The sequence below is a fragment of the Notolepis coatsorum genome (genome assembly GCF_963971535.1).
Source record: "Notolepis coatsorum genome assembly, chromosome: 8".
In the NCBI taxonomy this organism is placed as follows: Eukaryota; Metazoa; Chordata; class Actinopteri; order Aulopiformes; family Paralepididae; genus Notolepis; species Notolepis coatsorum.
Genome location: NC_140172.1, coordinates 151,195,163 through 151,219,608, shown reverse-complemented (window position 1 = coordinate 151,219,608; position 24,446 = coordinate 151,195,163).

Genomic DNA, 24,446 nt, shown 5'->3' with positions numbered 1-24,446 from the left:
TCAATGCCTATTCTGGGCCAAGTAGGCCTTACTACACCGCGCGTGCGTCGTGGGGAGGCTTTTGCGTCTGTCACTCTGTTGGAGGGTAAAGAACTGGACTAAAAGAAAGTTCTACTTTACGAGCGCCATATATATATGCGCTATGAACAAATAGTACCATTCGTATTTCGCCCGGCATATTACTGCGCGGAACCGGGGGTTGCCTCGACATGTTAGGCGGCACGATTGAACTTGGACCTAGGGGTATGGCAACCTGGCGCCAGGTTCTCGTCCAATGGTAGAATGAAACTATTATGGGCTGTTTAGTAGAAACGGGGATATTCAATGCATATTGTACAAGGAATATACAGGGGATATCAAAACGATATACAAATACAATTAAATATATATAAATAAATATACATATTCGGTTTAATCTGATCCTTCACAACACATAGCCTACTGTGTACAGACGGTTTCAAACTGTATTTTAAATTAGAAAGCAAACAAAATAAATGGACAAGAGAAAAATAAATCTCAATTTGGTCAGTATTGTCATTTGGACAAGCAAAGCCATTACTTTAAGTTGCAGGCAAGAAAGACAAATCTGTCCACTGCCTCTGGTTTTAAAACTGCCCTGTTGCAGGTCACAAAAAAAAAAGAAAAAAAAAGATTTTTCGTTTTTTTTAATTTCGATATTCGATATCGAATATTAAAATATATCGCAATATTTATCGTTATCGTTATATCGCCCAGCCCTACGACTGAGTATAAAAAATACATTACGTGAAGGAAGGTAGGATAATACAATTTTACAGTAAGTGTAAAAAAGCATTACGTTAAAGAAGGAAAATAATACAAGTAAATGTAAAAAAGCAGTAAGATAAGAAATACAAGTAAGTGTAAAAAAGCAGTAAGTTAAGAACGGTAAGATAATACACGCAAATATAAAAAAAGCAGTGAGATAAGAAATATAAGTATGTGTAAAAAAGCAGTAGGAAGGTAAGATAATACAAGAAAGTGTGAAAAAGCAGTAAGTTAAGGAAGCTAAGATAATACAAGAAAGTGTGAAACAAATGTAAGTTAAGGAAGGTAAGATAATACAAGAAAGTGTGAAAAAGCAGTAAGATAAAAAAAGAAATAGGCCCTACAAGTAGAAAAAACTACAAGGTAAGAAATACAAGTACGTTTAAAAAAGCAATAAGATAAGTAAGGTAAGAAAAGGAAGGAGGGGTTATGTTGACAGAGTCTGGCTATGGGGCGACAATAATATGTTCATGAGACATGGTTTCTCCCTTCAGCCTTTAATCGGCGTGGTTTATTATTTACATTGGCACACAGCAGCACATGAGATCTCCTCTCCGTGAGAGGTAGGTGGGAAAGAGGTAGAGGGGGAGGAGACATCTCCTTAAATACCCTGCACCTGGCGGCAGCATTAGCGGCTCCGCCTATAGCGCCCTCTAGTGGAAACAGTTATGCATAGTTAGACAGTTACTAGCAATCATATTATAACCTCTAACTTTAACAGACTTGTAAAAGAAATTAAAAATTATATTAGATTGTGAAAAAAACAGTTGTTAGTGGTTAACATACCGTTGTATCCGTTCGGTACACAGCCGTTCGGTACGGTATGGTACACACTGAAACGGTTCGGTACGGATACGTGTACCTTTTGTTAACAGAACTCACTTCAGGGCGTCAATAATGTGGTCAAGAGGCATGGTTTCTATCTTGTGCCTGAACTGGCGTGGCTTCTTTTATTCACACATAAGCAGTAGTTGTACAACACTCTTCTCTCTTTGAGAGACGTTGGAGGAGAGAACGATAGGGGCGGGCACCACCTCTTTTATAGTCGCCCTAAGGTAGAATACCTGAGTGGCTACGCCCAGAGCGCCCTCCAGTGGGGACAGATATATATGCACCAAGGCAATCACTTAATGGAGACAATTGTCTACACAGATAAACAGTTACTAGTGTAAACAGTCATATGTACAGTTGGACAGTTACTAACAATCCCATACAGAGTCTCTTATCTCAACACCTTTACACCCCTAGTAACTAGTAAGAGTAGGTAAGGGATATGTACAGATATAGATATAGTATTAACATGTACAGTGATACAGGTATAAATACACTATGGTAGTAAGTCATACTGGCCAGTGTGACGGATCATATTGGTCTGCGTTGTGTTTGATGTTAAATGTTAAATGAGAATGTCCCGAGGGGGAGTCGAACAGGGGGCTCCCGCGTCCGCGGGCGACGACACAGACCGCTGCACTAAGAAGTGGATCCACACCTAACTACCGTACCTATGCGTCTATTAACCCTGTTATGGGGAAGTGAGTTTAATTTACCAGCCCGCACTGCCACAGTCACCCGTCAACACACCTGTTTCAGTGACTGTGGACCCCACGGACTTCCCCGTTACACCAGCAGCGTAACTAGTAAGAGTAGGTAAGGGACATGTACAAAATGTATAGATTGATAGAGGCTAGTATCTATACAAAGGATTATATACAGGTACAGACAGATGTGGATATATGTAAATGCATCTATGGTTAACAGTTGGTTAATATAGTTATATTCGCTTACAATTTTATACGTTTATTTTTGCATATTAATAATAATACTCAGGATTGTATTTCATATGGGTTTATATAGATAATATGAGTGGCGCATGATTTCTTTTTGCTTGTGCAATTATTTAGTCTCACAAGACTTGTTTCCCACTTAATATCCGGTGACGTGTTTCCGCCTTTCTTTGAGACCCGACATGACTTGATGGATGGCTGTCTTGACTTTGCGGTCAATTCAAGCAAGTAAAATAGTTGTCTAACACAAGACAATATAACAAGAAAAAGGACAAAGACACAACACAATCGATGTTCTCTTATACTGGCACGCAGCCAATAAGGTATTGATTGCTATGGATGATGATTTTTGTTATATGTTGACGGTTGATGTTAGCTACGTTTTTGATGGGCTTTCAATTGCTAATGGTATCATTTGTATGTATTGTGTATGTATTTACGGTTTGGATGGAGAATGGACAAGCTTCATTAAAATCAGTTCAAGAAATCTACTTGTATACTACTTCGTGCCTGGAGGATGTCACAATATATATGGATAGATACATATTAATACAACAACTCTGTACATACATCTGATTAGCACTATTGCTCAGTAGTATGAATGAATGAAAACTTTATTATTATAACAGATTGCAGAATGGGTACAATACAGTACGACTCAATACACACAATTGTTAAGGGGATGCAGACCAGAGAAAGACTTTCATCTTGTTTACATCAGGGTCCCCCATTTTCAATTCATGATATTTATGACATAGGGACATACAGGTATATAGTACTGTTACATTTGTGACATATACGATATGCAAATATACAGTACTGTTACCCAGAGATCCTAAAAGAAAATATATACATACGGTGGGGAGGAGACTGTACATTAGGAGGGGGTGGGTGGGTGGGGGGGTTTGGACATTTACAGTTGCCAGTTTCTAATTGCAGTCTCCCGTAGGTGCTCTTTGAGGGCGGTTTTGAAGGTGGGTAGTGATTCACATTCCTTTACGGCTGTGGGTAGGGCGTTCCACATTGTTGTGTCATAATTGCGAAACGTGTTTAGTCCCTTGTTTGAGCCGAATCTGGGTTGAACATGATTTGTGGAGCTCCCTCTGGTGTTGTGGGCGTGGTATTCACTGACCTGTGGGAAGTATTTCGACATGTACATGGGTACCTTAGTGGTGTAGTGTATCTTGTAGACCAGGCCCATTTAATAAAGTGTTCAATCAATCCACACAGTACATACAGTAACAAGGAAAGATGAAATTACCTACCTGGGTTCCATCCTAGAGGCTAATCTTTCCTGTGACAAAATGGCATCCAATGTAATAAAAAAAGTCAACCAACGAACTCAATTCTTGTACCGGATCTCCTCTCTGGTAAACAAGAATACCCTGAAGACTCTGGCAGGAGCACTCATTCAAGGGTACTACGACTATGCTTGCACCTCATGGTACCAAAGCACCTCAAAGGCGCTAAAAACAAAATTACAAACATCTCAAAACAAACTGGTCAGACTACTGCTTGACCTTACTCCTAGAACCCACCTCACCCCTGCTCACTTTGACAACCTAGGATGGCTTAGAGTAGACGACAGAGTACAGCAACTTGCAATGGGCCTGGTCTACCAGATACACTACACCAGGGGTTCTCAACCTTTCTGCTGCCAAGGCACCCCTGTGTCCAATAAAATATTCCAGGGCACCCCTACATACGATAAAGACTTTTCCGGTCCTGTCTTTTTTGCTACAATGATGACAAAAGTGCTTGCTTTCAAAATAACATTTATTTAACCCATTGAAACCGGGAAACACATTTGTGTGTATATGCAGGCTATATAATGCATTATTAGCAGGCATTTCAGGTCTAAATGTATAAATAAATATAACAATAGTGTGACCATTTCTCAAACAGAAAATCATGTATTTTTTTTTAAATACAAAAAAGGATCACACAACATGATAACAGTCTGGTTTAGCATGAGAACACAACATGATAACAGTCTGGTTTAGCATGAGAACACAACATGATAACAGTCTGGTTTAGCATGAGAACACAACATTGCAGCTGCACTGTTTGACTGGGGCAATCTCAGAGGTCGAATTGGTACTGGAAGGTACTGAATTGGTATTGGTAACTGTAACCTGTTTCGATGGACAAGTTAAAAACGTGTCCATTTTGTGTGAAAATTCAGCTTTGCGGTTCACGTTGGAAATATTATTCTAGTGAGGTTCAAGTTCAAGTTCAAGTTCTTTAATAGTTGTCATACAGAAGTACAGAATACTTTCATACAAAATGCTTCTTACTGTTACGCTCCAGAGACTGTGCTAGACAAGATAGTATCAAATAACATAATAACATAATATAGCATGAATTTAGAAGAGGAAAATGAGGTCACAGTGTTCGGTATAGACATATGTACAATGTTCTGAGTTACCATATAATATACAATACACAATACTATGCAGTGTACTAATGTACAGTACTATCTAGTGCAAAGCAGAAATGGGATGAGGTACAATTTTAGGTACAATTTACAGTAAGGTGTACGAGTTGTAGTGCAATCCTTCATCCATAAATATAAAGTGTGGGGAGTGGGTGCTACAGTGTGTTTGTTTAAAGTGGGTGTGTGCTATAAAGTGTGTGGAGTGGGTGCTACAGTGTGTTTGTTTAAAGTGAGTGTGTGCGTGTGGATGTGTGTGCTATGTGTGTTTGGTGGTTGTTGTTGTGTAGTGTTCATTCATTGTTCGTTTAGCAGCCTGATGGCCTGGGGATAGAAGCTACTTCTGAGTCTTTCTGTGCTCGCCTTGAGACTCCTGTATCGCTTGCCTGACGGCAGCAGTTCAAAGAGGCAGTTGTTCGGGTGGCTCGAGTCCTTAATAATTCTCTTAGCCTTCCCCTTGCAACGCTTGTAGTAAATGTTCTGGAGGGTGGGGAGCCCCCCTCCAATTGTGCGTTCGGCTGAACGTGTCACTCTTTGTAGTGACGATTGACGATTGATTATGACATCACATCCCTGCAGAGTGCCTTTTACTGTTTATCTGTTAAATACAGTTTTCATTCATTCATCATTTACATTTTGTACCATAATAATCATAACACAGCGGCTGATACACTCACTTGTTCTGCAGAGTAGACCATTGCCATCGGAAGCGTGTAATTAGCACTTTTCAGAAGCTGTGTGGTCCGGTCTTGAACTTTCCATAACATGTCTTGATAAATCCATTTGATTAGATCCAGCACTGAATGCATTTAGTGATTATTATCACGACGACGATTGCGATAGCCGCTTTGCATTTCCTTGATAACGGACATAGGACCCGTGATGTCACACAAATGCGACTGCTCTGGAAATGCGTTGGAAAATCTGTTGGTAAAAGTAATGACGCCTGCCGCGGACCTTAAGTTGGTGAAGTTTCTATAATAACTTTACGAAACGTGTGATCGATTTCTTTTTTAGTTCATGTTATTAGATTAGGCAATTATTGTATACACATGAAGCACTAGATAGACTATTTGTTTAGTTAAATAGTTGCAGGGCTGTACGTTAACTTTTTTTGCACATAGCACTGGTGCTACAGAGGTTGATAGTTTTGTAGCACAGGCCAAAATCTTGTAGCACAAGTATAAAACGTGTTATATTTGTAACAGTCACAAATGTGCCTATTGTATTTGTGTTATTTAGTTGCAGTGCCATGTTTGGCTGTCATTTTCATGCTTACAAGTTGACGTCACACAGCCAGACACGTTACGTGTAAGGAATTACATTACAAACATTACAAAAAATGTTTAGCTCTTCCAGACATTTAAATGAAAAACTATGTATTGTTTTTAATACAAATAGACCTCCTGTTCACTATAAAGTGCCACGTTTTGATATATTGAGCTTTAAACTTTAAGTAAATTTTTTGGAACACACAACCTAAAACCCATTCCTCTCCCAAACCGTTCCTGCAATTGTTTTATGTTGCATGATGATCATGCATACATTTATTATGTATTGTATTTTTTATGTTTAAATATCAACATCATCTGTCCACCCTCAGTACATTTACTATCAATATAATATACTCGTCTGATGACTTCATCATATCTTTTCAAACGCACACACACAGAGGGAGAATGCCCCCCCCCCCCCCCCCCCCCCCTCCTTCCCAGTCCCCACTCTGCTGTGTCGCTCTGAACAGGGTTTAGCTTGTTGTTAGCTTATGCTAACGGGATGTTAATTCCGGTCTTAAACACGACGTGGTCATAAAGGAATGGCAAGGATTGCAAAGCATGTTATATGCATTTGACCCGTTGCGGAATAAAACAGCAGGGATTTGTTTTGGGTCGCGAAAACACTATCCTTGCTCTGTTGCAATGTGCGTGTTCCAGACGCTACTGCTACTGACTGAGACGCTACTGCTGTGTGGAGATGCATCCTATTGGCTGTGTGCTGTAGAGCGGATATGAGTCACGACACCACGGATTTTCAAAATAAGAGTATCATAATGAACTGAACGTTGCTAGCTGTCGGAGCCTAGTTATTATAGCTGGAGCTGCGCTTGGGCAGAAATGAGACCCGCTACAGGATTTTCAAAATAAGACTGTTGTCATTCTATATTTTTAAAGAAACATTCCCAGGCATCTCGCGGCACCCCTGGCAGCTCTCTGCGGCACCCCTGTGTGCCGCGGAACCCCTGTTGAGAACCGCTGCACTACACGACCAAGGTACCCATGCACATGTCAAAATACTTCCCAAAGGTCAGTAAATACCACGATCACAACACCAGAGGGAGCTCCACAAATCATGTTAAACCCAGATTCGGCTCAAACAAGGGACTGAACACGTTTCGCAATTATGCCACATCAATGTGGAACGCCCTATCCAAAGCGGTAAAGGAATGTGAATCACTACCCACTTTTAAAACCACTCTCAAAGAACACCTACGGGAGACTGCAATTCGAAACTGGCCCCTGTAAATGTCCTAACCCTCCAATGTACAGTAAATGACCAAGTATGGTTTTGTCAATATTCCAATGTACAGTTTTGATTGTACAGTTGTACAGTGTTCCCCACCCACCCACCCCTCCTACCCAACCCCCCCCACCCCACCCAACCACCTCCAATGTACAGACCCCCACCCACCCAACCCCACCCCACATACCCAACCTCCTCCAATGTACAGTTTTTACGTCAAATGTATATACTCTCTTTTCTGGACTCTTTTGTATCACAAATAGGGTGACCAGGTGTCCCCCTTTTGGTTGTACTGTCCCACCATTTGAGACCGCGTCCCACATATTGAGAGGATGTCCCTCTTTTCGAAGCAAAAAAAAAATATCGAACACAAGACATTCCTGTCAAGTGATAAAGTTTGAATATTTAAAACAGATGTTAGGTGGTAACAAGCCGGCTGCCAGTGCCAAGATGAATGTGGAGAGATATAATTCTGTATTTAATTTGTATTTATTTTGATTTAACCTTAATCTATTCGGTGAAGACGAGTTATTCTAATAAAAAAAATTACATTATCTATCTGTCCCACTTTGTCCCACTTTATCCCACCAAAATCTTACTGTTGTCCTGCTTTTGGACTTTTTGCATCTGGTCACCCTAATCACAAACAGTACTGTATTTGCAAGTCTGGTATGTCAAAATGTATAGGTGTAGCAGTACTGTCTATCTGTATGTCATGTATGTTATATCCTGATTAATTGAAAATGGGGGACCCCGATGTAAACAAGACGAAAGTCTTTCTCTGGTCTGCATCCCCTTAACAATTGTGTGTATTGAGCTGTACTGTATTGTACCCATTCTGCAGGGGTAGTTAATACTGCGGCAAAGATTGAGGGTAGAACAGATAGAATTAAAATGATTGTTAGGATAGCGGTTCAACATTTGGGTATGGAAGGTCTGACATTGGAGGAGGTGGTTAGGGAATTGAATAAAGGGGGCAGCGGGTGACCAAGGAGTACAGAGTCAGGCAGCAGGGGGCAAGGAGTGTCTCGCAGAGGGGGGCTCAATCAGGAAGTAGCAGCATTAGTTGTGTAACGGTTTGAAGAATGATCAGCTGTTTTAGTTTACCGTTTTTAGTTTATTGTAAATTCTGAATGATTTGGGACAACCAACTATTGTAAATAGGTCTTTTATTTTGAAATCGAAGTGACGTTTTGGTGGGCGACGTATGGTATCTGGCTTAAGGTTTACGTGCTGCTTCCTACTAACCTCAGTCTACTCTATCCTGAATGATAAGAGGTAAGCAGCTATCCTTGTACCTTGATGATATATCTCTGGTCTAAGCCGATAATGTTGTAAATAGGGGCTTGAGAGTACGAGACGGCGCGATGGGGAAGAAGGGAAGGAGGAGGTTGGGAATGCCGAAATATCGGATGTGTTGTGGTGGTAGTGTTGACGATTGGAGTTTGGGCGACGATGGTTGTGAGATTTGCGACTTTTGCGACTTGTGTTCACATGTTGACGAGTTGATGGTATGGGATTTGTCGCATCCGAGCCCTGTTTCCCCCAAGGGTGAATGAATGAATGAATGAATGAAAACTTTATTTAACAGATTGCAGAATGAGTACAATACAGTACGGCTCAATACATACAATTGTTAAGGGGATGCAGACCTGAGAAAGACGTTTGTCTTGTTTCCATCAGGGTCCCCCATTTTCAATTCATATAGACATTTATGACATACACAACATACATGACATTCATGGCATATGGACATATAGGTATTTAGTACTGATACATTTGTGACATAGGCGGCATTCAAATATACAGTACTGTTACCCCTAGATCCTGACAGAGTATATACATATGATGGGGAGGGGACTGTACATTAGGAGGGGGTGGGAGGGAAATATACATACGGCGGGGAGGGAATATATACATGCGGTGAGGAGGAGACTGTCTATTAGGAGGTGGTGGGGGTTTTGGGCATTTACGGTGGCCAGTTTCGAATTGCAGCCTCCCGTAGGTGCTCTTTAAGAGCGGTTTTGAATGTGGGCAGGGATTCACATTCCTTTACAACTTTGGGTAGGGCGTTCCACATTGTTGTGGCATAATTGCGAAACGTGTTTAGTCCCTTGTTTGAGCCGAATCTGGGTTTAACATGATTTGTTGAGCTTCCTCTGGTGTAGTGGTTGTGGTATTCACTGACCTTTGGGAAGTATTTTGACATGTACATGGGCACCCCGGTCGTATAGTGTATCTTGTAGACCAGGCCCATTGCAAGTTGCTGTACTCTGTCGTCTACTCTAAGCCATCCTAGGTTGTCAAAGTGGGCAGGGGTGAGGTGGGTTCTGGGGTTCAGGTCAAGTAGTAGTCTGACCAGTTTGTTTTGTGATGTTTGTAATTTTGTTTTAAGCGCCTTTGAGGTGCTTTGGTACCATGAGGTGCACGCATAGTCATAGTACCCTTGAATGAGTGCTCCTGCCAGAGTCTTCAGGGTATTCTTGTTTACCATAGAGGAGATCCGGTACAAGAATCTAGTTCGTTGGTTGACTTTTTTTTATTACATTGGATGCCATTCTGTCACAGGAAAGATTTGCCTTTGAGGTCGGGAGCTAGAAGTAGGAGAATGAATGAATGAATGAATGAATGAAAACTTTATTTAACAGATTGCAGAATGGGTACAATACAGTACGGCTCAATACATACAATTGTTAAGGGGATGCAGACCTGAGAAAGACGTTTGTCTTGTTTCCATCAGGGTCCCCCATTTTCAATTCATATAGACATATATGACATACATGACATACAGATAGTCAGTACTGCTACATCTATACATTTATGACATACCAGATTTGCAAATACAGTACTGTTTGTGATACAGAAGGAGTCAAGAAAAGGGAGTATATACATTTGACGTAGAAACTGTACATTGGAGGAGGTTGGGTGGGGGGGGTTGGGTACATTGGGATATTGACAACCATACTGGGTAATTTACATTGGAGGTGGTTGGGGGGGGGGGGGCGGGGGGCACACTGTATAAACAAGTAACACTGTACATTGAGGGGGGGGGGGGGAGGAGACACTGTACAAACAAACACAATTGTACATTGAACTATTGACAACCATACTAGGTAAATGACTGTACATTGGAGGGGGTTGGGTTAGGATATTTACAGGGGCCAGTGTTGAATTGCAGTCTCCCGTAGGTGTCCCTTGAGAGAGGTTTTGAAAGTGGGTAGTGATCCACATTCCTTTACAGCTTTGGGTAGGGCGTTCCACATTGATGTGGCATCATTGCGAAACGTGTTTAGTCCCTTATTTGAGCCGAATCTGGGTTTAACATGATTTGTGGAGCTCCCTCTGGTGTTGTGATCGTGGTATTCACTGACCTTTGGGAAGTATTTTGACATGTACATGGGTACCTTGGTCGTGTAGTGTATCTTGTAGACCAGGCCCATTGCAAGTTGTTGTACTCTGTCGTCTACTCTAAGCCATCCTAGGTTGTCGAAGTGGGCAGGGGTGAGGTGGGTTCTAGGAGTAAGGTCAAGCAGTAGTCTGACCAGTTTGTTTTGAGATGTTTGTAATTTTGTTTTTAGCGCCTTTGAGGTGCTTTGGTACCATGAGGTGCAAGCATAGTCGTAGTACCCCTGAATGAGTGCTCCTGCCAGAGTCTTCAGGGTGTTCTTGTTTACCAGAGAGGAGATCCGGTACAAGAATCGAGTTCGTTGGTTGACTTTTTTTATTACATTGGATGCCATTTTGTCACAGGAGAGATTAGCCTCTAGGATGGAACCCAGGTAGGTAATTTCATCTTTCCTTGTGACAATATTGTCACCCACTGTAACTGAGAAGCCGTCGGTCTTGCTGAGTTTGTTATTTGAACCGAAGAGAATGGACTCTGTTTTGCCCATGTGTAATGATAGTTTGTTATCAGCGAGCCATATGCAGATTCTGCCTAGTTCCGAGCTGAGGGTTTTTTCAACCTGTAACTTGTTCTTGTCAGAGACCAGCAGGGCTGAGTCGTCCGCAAACAGGAACAAGTTGCAGTCACAAGCTGACGACATGTCATTTGCATAAATTAGGAACAGTAGCGGTCCTAGTATGCTTCCTTGTGGAACACCACAGCTCACTGTGAGGGGGGGGGATAGGGTACCGTTTACCTCCACCATCTGTTCCCTCCCCTCAAGGTAGGATTGCATCCAGCTCACTGATAGACTATCAAAACCAATTGCTTTTAGCTTGTCAATCAGAATGGAGTGATTGACCGTGTCAAAGGCCTTTTGTAGGTCCAGCATGACCATGCCGCAGTATTTGCCTGCGTCCACCTCTTGTTTGATGTGGTCATTCAAATAGAGAAGGCATGTGTCAGTGGAGTGGGATGTTCTGAAGCCAGATTGGAATTCGTAGATTAGATTTTTTTCCGCTAGGTACTTTTCGACCTGTTCGTAGACTATTTTTTCCATGACTTTCGAGATGGAGGTGAGAATAGAAACAGGGCGGTAGTTGCCTGGGTCTAATTTGCTGCCCTTTTTGTGCAGAGTGGTCACGAAGCATGTTGCCGTTTTCGGGCCCTAGTTCCCCCCAGGGTTCGACGTCGGGAGCCAGGGGGGGTAGAGCAAGCAAGTGCAATTCCAACAGTGATGGCCGTGATGAAGGAGAGGGGATGGCTAGTGATATGGAGTGTAGAGTAGGAGAGGAAAACGAGGGAGAGGTGTGGGAAAATGTGGGGAAAAAGAGCAGGGAAAGTGGGGGGAAGGGGAGTAAGAGGAAGAAAGAGGGGGGAGATAGCTTGAGTGGGTCAGAGGATGAGGGTAGAGAGAAGGAGTTTGTAGGGTTGAATGTAGTGGTGCGATTTGAGGGAGTAGACGGAGTTAGGAACATAGAGCCGAGTCAGCTGTCAAAACTCATTAGAGCACAGTTAGGAGAGGTAAGGTACGGAAAGGTGTTAGACGATGGGAACTTGTCTATAGGGTGTGTAAGTGTAGTGCAGGTAGAGAAGGCAAGGGAAATGAAGAGCATTGGCAAAGTGAAGGTCTGTAGAGTAGTGATAGTAGGGGAGAAACGGGATGGTGGTTGCAAGGGGGTGATTAGTGGAATTCCAATTAAGGTTAGTATGGAGCAGCTGTTAGAAGAGTTGAGGAGTGACAAACGTAATGGGAAAGTTAAGAGTGTAGATAGGACGAAGAGAGGTGTAGAGAAGGAGGTGACAGGGACGATAGTTATTCAGTTTGAGGGTGAGGTTAGTCCAAGAGTATTTTTAGGGTTTTTGGCATATAGGGTTAGGGAGTTTGTGCCGAAACCGTTGAGGTGTTACAGGTGCCAGGAGTTTGGTCATATAGCTAGGTCATGTAGGAAGGGACAGAGATGTGCTAGATGTAGTGGGGAGCATGAGTATGGGGAGTGTGACCTGGGAGAGCCGAGGTGTTGTAGTTGTGGTGGGAAGCATAGTGTAGCGTATTGGGGTTGTGAGGCGATGAAGCGAGAGGTAGTGGTCCAGCAGGTGAGAAGGGATGATAGGATTTCGTATGCAGAGGCAGTTAGGAAGGTAGGACAGGGAAAGCAAGGTAAGGAAGGAGAAGGGCATTTGGCAGTAAGGGTAGTGCAGGAGGATCAGGGGAAGCAAGGTGAGGATCAGGGGTTTAGAAAAGGGCATTTGTCGGTAGAGGAAGTACAGGAGGAGAAAGAGAGGGTGTGGGGGGAGAAGTTGGAGATAGTGGCATTTGTGACAAGAGTAGTGAATACAATAGTGATGATTAGCAGTAGGACAGAGAGGTTAAAGTTAGTAGTTGAAGCAGTACTAGACATGGGTATGAAGGGGTTGACAATGGGGCAAGTATCAAGGGAGTTAGGGAAGAAGGTTGTTGTAATGTGAGTGATCAAGTAAGAGAGTTATGGGAGGTGGTGGTGAGTGTTCAAAAAAGCCAGTCAGCCCACAGGAGGCAATGAATGACTCATAGATTAGGTTTGGATAGGGTGGTGATGTTAGGGATGGGGTTTTGTTTTGTGTGTTATGGGGTTGAATGGATTGTACAGTATGTGGCGGTATGCGCCTTTTGTGGTCGCGATCTGCCATTAACTCATGGAAGAAGAAGAAGAAGAAGAAGAATGTTGTAAATAGGTTTCCAAGTAATGAACCGAGTTATGAACAGTGGTTTGATGTTGTGCAGTTGTGTATCTGTTTATAAGAGATTTGGCCGTTTTCGCGAACTCTTATATGAGCACGTTGGTAAACTAGTATTCATGGGGGGAGGGGCTTTACACCGGGCGCTGCTGAGAAGTGTGTGTTCTAACTGGAGTTTTCTCCTACCACAGAAATGTGTGTACTTACCAACATGGATGTGCTTAAGGCTGACGGCATTGTATATTTATTATGCTTGACAGGTATGTTGTGATGTTTTTGGTCAATTGTATTTTCTAATGTTTTATTCTAATGTTGTATTTTCTAATGTTTTATATTCTAATGTCTGATTCATATAGCTCAGTCTATCCTGAATGATGAGAGATGTGTGTACTTACCAACATGGATGTGCTTAAGTCTGACGGCATTGTATATTTCTTATGCTTGACAGTATAAAGAAAATAAGTACTCCGTCCATCCTGTCTCCCGTGTCCATTATTCAAGCAGAGCAGGAACACAGTGGTCACAGTTGCACTCCATGAAGGTGAGGGGAATTGGATTTTGTAGGAGGTAAAGGATACCAGTAGATGGCGGCAAATACCCTAACAAGTGGTTGGCCGCCGTTAAACCTCAAAAAGAAGAAGAAGAAGAAGAAGTTGCCGCTCTCTGCTGAGGGGAGGTGCTTCTGTTTGAAATATAGCTCCTTATTTCACTCGTTTCTGCTAAATGTAACACATTTTTAGCGTTCATTTTATTACATGGTTTTATGACATTTGTGCTCATTTGACCACTAGTAGGCGGCACGGTGGTGTAGTGGTTAACACTGTCGCCTCACAGCAAGAAGGTCCAGGGTTCGATTCCCGCTTGGGGACCAGGTTTCCATGATGCCAGGTACCCAGGTGGGGTATCTCCCAGGCCTTTCTGTGTGGAGTTTGCATGTTCTCCTCGTGCTCGCAAGGGTTTCCCCCCGATAAGATAAACCCAATGGAAAAACATGCACAACAACAGATTGCTAACGCTGTGGCGTCCTTGACGAAGACGGACAGGAGCACTTGGATTGGTCCCCTGGCGCAGCTCACGTTGACGCCTGTCTGCTCCCGGCTGCCCTTGGGGGGGAAGGACGACGGGATGGGTTAATCGCAGAGACGAATCGCATCGGCGATTCTAAAGAGACAATGCATGCGTGTGTGTTCCGGTGTGTGTGCTAAAAAAACTAACCGCTGTGTGTACCGCTAAAACATTGAGTGTCGTTGCATGCCGAATAAAGACCTCTGCAACAGGTCCTGCATTATTATTATTATTATAGTTCTAGTTTTATAGGTAGGTTAAATGTCGCAATGATTGCTACGGCCATTCCATGCAGATTCCATTATCTCTGTTCTTTGAGTTATTATTATTATTATGGTGAAGAAACTAATGCATTGTTTAATTTTGTACATGTAGGTATGAGTTATTATGGTGAAGAAACTAATGAATTGTTTAATTTAGTACATGTAGGTATGAGTTATTATGGTGAAGAAACTAATGAAGTGTTTAATTTAGTACATGTAGGTATGAGTTATTATGGTGAAAAAAACGAATGCATTGTTTAATTTTGTACATGTAGGTATGAGTTATTATGGTGAAGAAACTAATGAAGTGTTTAATTTAGTACATGTAGGTATGAGTTATTATGGTGAAGAAACTAATGAATTGTTTAATTTTGTACATGTAGGTATGAGTTATTATGGTGAAGAAACTAATGAATTGTTTAATTTAGTACATGTAGGTATGAGTTATTATGGTGAAGAAACTAATGAAGTGTTTAATTTAGTACATGTAGGTATGAGTTATTATGGTGAAAAAAAACGAATGCATTGTTTAATTTTGTACATGTAGGTATGAGTTATTATGGTGAAGAAACTAATGAAGTGTTTAATTTAGTACATGTAGGTATGAGTTATTATGGTGAAGAAACTAATGAATTGTTTAATTTTGTACATGTAGGTATGAGTTATTATGGTGAAGAAACTAATGAATTGTTTAATTTTGTACACGTAGATAATATGCAAGATGTGCAGCGACCAGAAGACTCCAGCGGTGTTGTTTTATGTGTCTTCTGCAGGTATGTGGCTCCATGCATATTTTATGTTTATCAATGTAAATTAATTTACCTGCTAACTCTATGCATTGTGGCATTTCCTGCTCTGTTCAGCAGGTGGCGCTAGTTTACCATTTCTGTTTTAAGTAATGTTTTGATTTTATTTTGGTTTAGTGTAAGAGTTTAATTGTATAAAGCTCCCAGCCATACACATGTCTAGACAGTAGCTTATGTACTGTGTTGTAGTACGCAAGTGCTTTCACGGCGCGTCATCAAACCGGAAGTCGACCATTTTGGATATACTGAATGTTTACAACGCAACCGAACTCGCAACTGTTCCTTTTCATTGTTGCTCAAAAGGGTCAATTATTGTTGTGTTTTTTGGCTGTACTAATTGGTCGGACTGGGAAAAGCATTTAGAGTACTTCAGATTGCCAAAAGCTATTACAAATCAGGGAGAAGAGTGCAAAGAATTGTCTGAGGAAAGGAGGCAAACACCCCCTCTCCTCCTCTCCCGTCTGAACGAAGTACCGATCAGCATTTTGATCCAAACATTTGTACTAGTAGACTATTTGAAAAAAAATTCAAATGTAAAGATCAGTTGATCTAGTAACATTATTGAATCACCTACCTTGGCTTTCACAATACACAATTCACAATACACATGTCTCCTCCCACCCACCCACTCCCTGCTAATGTACAGTTTCCTCCCCCTCGTATGTATATATTTTCTGTTAAGATCTCTGTTTAACTACTGTATATTTGCATATCTTGTATGTCACAAATGTACCAGTACTGTATACCTGTATGTCATTTGTCATGATATATATATGTATGTTGCATCATTTATGTCATTTTAATCATGGGCCGAATAGTGAACTACCTCGTTTTTTCACCATCTATGTTCTTCCTGTGCTCCAGGACAGTTCAGTCAGTATGTTCTTCCTGTGCTCCAGGACAGTTCAGTCAGTATGTACTTCCTGTGCTCCAGGACAGTTCAGTCAGTATGTTCTTCCTGTGCTCCAGGACAGTTCAGTCAGTATGTTCCTCCTGTGCTCAAGGACAGTTCAGTCAGTATGTCAGTACATACTGAGGAAGAACATACTGACTGAACTGTCCTGAGACACAGGAAGAACATACTGACTGAACTGTCCTGGAGCACAGGAAGAACATACTGACTGAACTGTCCTGGAGCACAGGAAGAACATACTGACTGAACTGTCCTGGGGCACATGAAGAACATACTGACTGAACTGTCCTGGGGCACAGGAAGAACATACTGACTGAACTGTCCTGGGGCACAGGAAGAACATGTGTGAATTCTTAAAATGGGTGGCTTTCCAATGGTGACAGCAATTACAACTATTCATGTTATTATTCTGCCTCCCTCCAGACCCCCCCACAGCTCTCTGTCTGTGAAGAGGAGGTTCCCCCTGAACAGCAGGAGAGGAGCCCCAGTCTGAGACAGGAGCAGCCAGAGCTCCTACAGATGAAAGAGGAACAGGAGGAACTCTGGACCTGTCCGGAGGGAGAGCAGCTTCAAGGTCTGGAGGATGCTGATATCATCAAGTTCACATTCAACCCTGTCCCTGTGAAGAGTGAACATGATGAAGAGAAACCTCAGTCCTCATGGTTTAACCAAACCCAGGACCCAGAGCTCCTACAGATTAAAGAGGAACAGGAGGAACTCTGGACCAGTCAGGAGGGAGAGCAGCTTCAAGGTCTGGAGGAGGCTGATATCAAGTTCACTTTCAACCCTGTCCCTGTGAAGAGTGAACATGATGAAGAGAAACCTCAGTCCTCATGGTTTAACCAAACCCAGGACCCAGAGCTCCTACAGATTAAAGAGGAACAGGAGGAACTCTGGACCAGTCAGGAGGGAGAGCAGCTTCAAGGTCTGGAGGAGGCTGATATCAAGTTCACTTTCAACCCTGTCCCTGTGAAGAGTGAGGATGATGAAGAGAAACCTCAGTCCTCATGGTTTAACCAAACCCAGACTGAGGAAAACAGAGAGACAGAGCCTCTAGCCAGCACCTCAACAGAACAGATGGAAACAGAACCTGATGGAGAGGACTGTGGATTATCAGAACCAGTCAGTAACGTAGATCCAGTTGGTGATTTAGAACCAACTACAGATGGCCAGCTCCTCTCTTCACACTGTTCTGGAACTGATACTGATGACAGTGATGATTGGCTGGAGACTAGTGAACCTCATCCTGGTTTAAACTCACTGACATCAAAGAAGACACAGAAAAACAAAGGACAGAGTTTGTCTAACAGCAACCAGTTCAAGAGCTCTGTGGTTTCATCCCATGAGGTGAAATTATTAAACCAAATACCATGTGAGACCTGGAGCTGTAAAGTGTGTGGGAAATGTTTTCCTAATAGGAAAGCTTTAATGCCCCATCTTGAAGTCCATCTTAGTGACTGTGGTTTGTGTGGAAAACATTTAGAACCCACAGAGAGCTTAAAACTTCACTTTCAAACTCACATGACATGTACTGTTTGTGGCAAGAAATGTACTACCATTACACTCTTGGAAGAACATATGAGAAGCCACACTGGGGACAAGCCCTATAGTTGCACCCTGTGTCCTAAAAGATTTACTTTAAAATCTAACCTAAAAGACCATATAAGACGCCATACTGGGGAAAAGCCCTATAGTTGCACCCTGTGTCCTAAAAAATATATTACACGGGGAGAGCTGAATATTCACATGAGAAGCCATACTGGGGAAAATCTCTATAGTTGCACACTGTGTCCTAAAAGATATATTACACAGGGAGACCTGAATAGTCACATGAGAAGCCATACTGGGGAAAAGCCCTATAGTTGCACACTGTGTCCTAAAAGATATACTAGACAGGGAGACCTGAATAGACACATGAGAAGCCATACGGGGGAAAAGCCCTATAGTTGCACACTGTGTCCTAAAAGATTTATTACACAGGGAGACCTGAATAGACACATGACACGCCATACTGGGGAAAAGCCCTATAGTTGCACACTGTGTCCTAAAAGATTTTGTGTAAAATCTGACCTAAAAGTACATATAAGATGCCATACTGGGGAAAAGCCCTATAGTTGCACACTGTGTCCTAAAAGATATATTACACAGGGACACCTGAATATTCACATGACACGCCATACTGGGGAAAAGCCCTATAGTTGCACACTGTGTCCTAAAAGATATATTACACAGGGACACCTGAATATTCACATGACACGCCATACTGGGGAAAAGCCCTATAGTTGCACACTGTGTCCTAAAAAATATATTACACAGGGACACCTGAATATTCACATGAGAAGCCATACTGGGGAAAAGCCCTATAGTTGCACCCTGTGTCCTAAAAGATATATTACACAGGGAGAGCTGAATATTCACATGAGAAGCCATACTGGGGAAAAGCCCTATAGTTGCACCCTGTGTCCTAAAAGATTTATTACACAGGGAGACCTGAATAGACACATGACACGCCATACTGGGGAAAAGCCCTATAGTTGCACACTGTGTCCTAAAAGATTTTGTGTAAAATCTGACCTAAAAGTACATATAAGAAGCCATACTGGGGAAAAGCCCTATAGTTGCACCCTGTGTCCTAAAATATATACTAGACAGGGAGACCTGAATAGACACATGAGATGCCATACTGGGGAAAAGCCCTATAGTTGCACACTGTGATAAAATATTTGGTGCAAAACGTGACTTAAAAGTACATATCAGAACTCATACTCGGGGGGGAAAAAACATTTAGTCATGAAATTTGTGGGAAAGGATTTACTCGGAATTCACATATAAAGACACACATGAGGATTCACACCAGAGAAGAAACAAACTCACGTCCCTCCCTCCCTCATCTAGTTCACATTCAACCCCGTCCCTGTTAACTCATTGACCGCCACGCTCTTTTCCCATCTTTACTCAATGGTGCCAGCGTTATTGACCATTTTAGCGATGTTTGCGGACCCATTGTGTGTTCTGTATTATAGCTATGGAGACAATAGTATGGCTCATTTGACGGGCATTGTTTATAGTCCAAGACTGACTAACCAGTTAATTTCTACATACTTTAGTTTGTGCGCTATTCCATGCAATTTTTTTTTTTTTTTTTTACAGTACAATAAAATAGTTCTGGATTACTGTTCAACAGTTCAAAGTCGTCTTTACCTTCTCTGTTTGGTATCCACGGTTTAAAACTTGACAGTCTTCCCTCCTGTCTTATACCCACTTTGACCCTTCGAACCTCCCTCTCAGAGTACAGTTCCCTCTCAGGGTGCAGTTCCCTCTCTCAGGGTGCAGTTCCCTCTCAGGGTGCAGTTCTAGGCCTGGTTCTTACACAGTTTTAAAGCCTGACAGTCTCTTGTTTGATACCCACACAGTTTAATACCTGACAGTTTTGAACCTGTAATAAAAAGCAATAGACAGAGTAAAATAATACAGTGCAATAATAGAATAGTAGAATAGATAGTAAAATTATGCAATAGAATGGACAGAGTAAAATAGTGCTACAGTACAATCAACATAATGAATAAAGGAAGATCCGGTCAGTTTGTTGTAGGCCTCAGTGTGCCGTGTATGATTGATTGATTGATTGAAAACTTTATTAACAGATTGCAGAATGGGTACAATACAGTACAGCTTAATACACATAATTGTTAAGGGGATGCAGACCAGAGAAAGACTTTCATCTTGTTTACATCAGGGTCCCCCATTTTCAATTTATCATAACATATATGACATACACAACATACAGATAGACAGTACTGCTACATCTATACATTTATGACATACCAGATTTACAAATACAGTACTGTTTGTGATACAAAAAGAGTCTAAAAAAGAGAGTATATACATTTGACGTAGAAATTGTACATTGGAGGAGGTTGGGTAGGTGGGGGGGGGGGGGGGGGGGGAACTGTACATTGGAGGTGGGTGGGGGAAACTACAAGCAAAACTGTACATTGGAATATCGACTAAACCTTACTTGGTCCCAAGAAGAGGGTCTTGTGTATTATTGGGTTAGGACATTTACTGTACATTGGAGGGGGTTGGGTTTAGACATTTACAGGGGCCAGTTTCCAACTGCAGTCTCCCGTAGGTGCTCTTTGAAAGTGGGTATAGTGATTCACATTCCTTTACAGCTGTGGGTAGGGCGTTCCACATTGATGTGGCATAATTGCGAAACGTGTTTAGTCCCTTGTTTGAGCCGAATCTGGGTTTGACACTATTTGTGGAGCTCCCTCTGGTGTTGTGATCGTGGTATTCACTGGCCTTTGGGAAGTATTTTGACATGGACATGGGTACTTTAGTCGTGTAGTGTATCTTGTAGACCAGGCCCATTGCAAGTTGCTGTACTCTGTCGTCTACTCTAAGCCATCCTAGGTTGTCAAAGTGGGCAGGGGTGAGGTGGGTTCTAGGAGTAAGGTCAAGCAGTAGTCTGACCAGTTTGTATCCCTGCCCTGCATGGAATGTTCCTCCTGAGCAACGGCAGAAGGATCCGCCCCTTGCTGACAAATGAAGCCACCCAACTCCTCGTCCAATCAACAGTCACGTCTCGCCTCCCTCGACTACTGCAATGGGGTTAAGTTAGGGGTTAAGTGTCTTGCTCAAGGACACTTCCACACGCTGCCCGGGAGAAGGGGAATCGAACTGGGAACCTCCAGATTACCAGATGACTGCTCTACCTCCCGAGCCACTGATTAGTATTAGTGCTAATCAGATGTATGTATGGAGTTGTAGTATTAAGTATTAATATGTACAGTGATACAGGTATAAAGATACTATGGTAGTAAGTCATACTGGCCAGCAGCGTAACTAGTAAGAGTAGGTAAGAGATATGTACAGATATACATATAGTAACTAGTAGGGGTGTAACAGTACACAAAACCACGGTTCGGTACGTACCTCGGATTTGAAGTCACGGTTCGGTACGGGTTTTTGGTACAGTGGGGGAAAGTTTGGCTTTCCATGTTCCACTCAGGGGTGATGTAGTGTGCAGTAACTAATTGTACTTGTAGGGCTGTCAACAAATATTCTATATTGAAATTAATAATCGACTTGTAAAGGGAAAAAAAATTATTATTATTATATTAGATTGTGAAAAAAACAGCCCCCAGTGGGCAGTCGTTATTGGTTAACATACCGTTGTATTCGTTCGGTACACAGCCGTTCGGTACGGTATGGTACACACTGAATCGGTACGGATACGTGTACCTTTACACCCCTAGTAACTAGTAAGAGTAGGTAAGGGATATGTACAGATATAGATATAGTATTAACATGTACAGTGATACAGGTATAAAGACACTATGGTAGTAAGTCATACTGGCCAGCAGCGTAACTAGTAAGAGTAGGTAAGGGACATGTACAAAATGTATAGATAGATAGAGGCTAGTATCTACAGATATACAAAGGATTATATGCAGGTATGTACAGACAGATGTGGATATATGTAAATGCAGCTATGGTTAACAGTTTGTTAATATGGTTATATTCGCTTACAATTTTATACGTTTATTTTTGCATATTAATAATAATACTCAGGATTGTATTTCATATGGGTTTATATAGATAATATGAGTGGCGCATGATTTCTTTTTGCTTGTGCAATTATTTAGTCTCACAAGACTTGTTTCCCACTTACTATCCGGTGACGTGTTTCCGCCTTTCTTTGAGACCCGACATGACTTGATGGATGGCTGTCTTGACTTTGCGGTCAATTCAAGCAAGTAAAATAGTTGTCTAACACAAGACAATATAACAAGAAAAAGGACAAAGACACAACACAATCGATGTTCTCTTATACTGGCACGCAGCCAATAAGGTATTGATTGCTATGGATGATGATTTTCGTTATATGTTGACGGTTGATGTTAGCTACGTTTTTGATGGGCTTTCAATTGCTAATGGTATCATTTGTATGTATTTGTGTATGTATTTACGGTTTGGATGGAGAATGGACAAGCTTCATTAAAATCAGTTCAAGAAATCTACTTGTATACTGCGTCGTGCCTGGAGGATGTCACAATATATATGGATAGATACATATTAATACAACAACTCTGTACATACATCTGATTAGCACTATTGCTCAGTAGTATGAATGAATGAAAACTTTATTATAATAACAGATTGCAGAATGGGTACAATACAGTACGGCTCAATACACACAATTGTTAAGGGGATGCAGACCAGAGAAAGACTTTCGTCTTGTTTACATCAGGGTCCCCCATTTTCAATTCATGATATTTATGACATAGGGATACAGGTATATAGTACTGTTACATTTGTGACATATACGATATGCAAATATACAGTACTGTTACCCAGAGATCCTAAAAGAAAATATATACATACGGTGGGGAGGAGACTGTACATTAGGAGGGGGTGGGTGGGTGGGGGTGTTTGGACATTTACAGTGGCCAGTTTCTAATTGCAGTCTCCCGTAGGTGCTCTTTGAGGGCGGTTTTGAAGGTGGGTAGTGATTCACATTATTTATCTATTCCATGGCCCTCAACCCTCCTACAATACTTTGTGTGTATGCATTGATTGGATTTGATTCATTGTATATATATTGAGTCGAATGAATATGAACTACTTGAGTTGTGCTTCAGATTGTAGCAGATTTTGTTAGACCAAGCTGTATATCTGTATTTATGTAATCCGTATATAGATAATAAAATGTAATGTCTAATGTAATGATGGAACACTGCAACACTATTTTTGGTGTCTTATAAACCCATGAGGGTTCGGCACAGAAATACAATAATCAATCAATCAGTCAATCATATTGCTGAGTAATATTCCTGCTTCATGCCACTCATTATTGACTCCCACTACCATGCTTAGCATGATGCTAACAAATGCTAAAATGTTCTGCTTCCAATATCTGAACAACTAAAGTATGGTAGTCTGAGAGGAGTCCCAGTTTGGAACCAATCACACAACAAGTTCACAAATGTGGACTATTCTGTCAATCTGGGAGAAGCGGTTAGAGAAGGTATGGTTAGAGAAGCAGACCTTGTGACCGGAAGGATGCCGGTTCGATACCCACTGTTGAAGGTCCCCTGAGCAAGGCACTTAACCTCCAACTGCTCCAGCGGTCCAAATTTCAGTGGCCAACAGTGTCAGACTGTGGTTGTACTGGTCAGCTCCTAGTGGTCAACAGTGTCAGACTGTGGTTGTACTGGGCAGCTCCTAGTGGTCAACAGTGTCAGACTGTGGTTGTACTGGTCAGCTCCTAGTGGTCAACAGTGTCAGACTGTGGTTGTACTGGGCAGCTCCTAGTGGTCAACAGTGTCAAACTGTGGTTGTACTGGGCAGCTCCTAGTGGTCAACAGTGTCAGACTGTGGTTGTACTGGGCAGCTCCTAGTGGTCAACAGTGTCAGACTGTGGTTGTACTGGGCAGCTCCTAGTGGTCAACAGTGTCAGACTGTGGTTTGTAGTGGGCAGCTCCTAGTGGTCAACAGTGTCAGACTGTGGTTTGTACTGGGCAGCTCCTAGTGGTGAACAGTGTCAGACTGTGGCTGTACTGGGCAGCTCCTAGTGGTCAACAGTGTCAGACTGTGGTTGTACTGGGCAGCTCCTAGTGGTCAACAGTGTGAGACGGTGGTTTGTACTGGGCAGCTGCTAGTGGTCAACAGTGTCAGACTGTGGTTTTTACTGGGCAGCTCCTAGTGGTCAACAGTGTCAGACTGTGGTTGTACTGGGCAGCTCCTAGTGGTCAACAGTGTCAGAC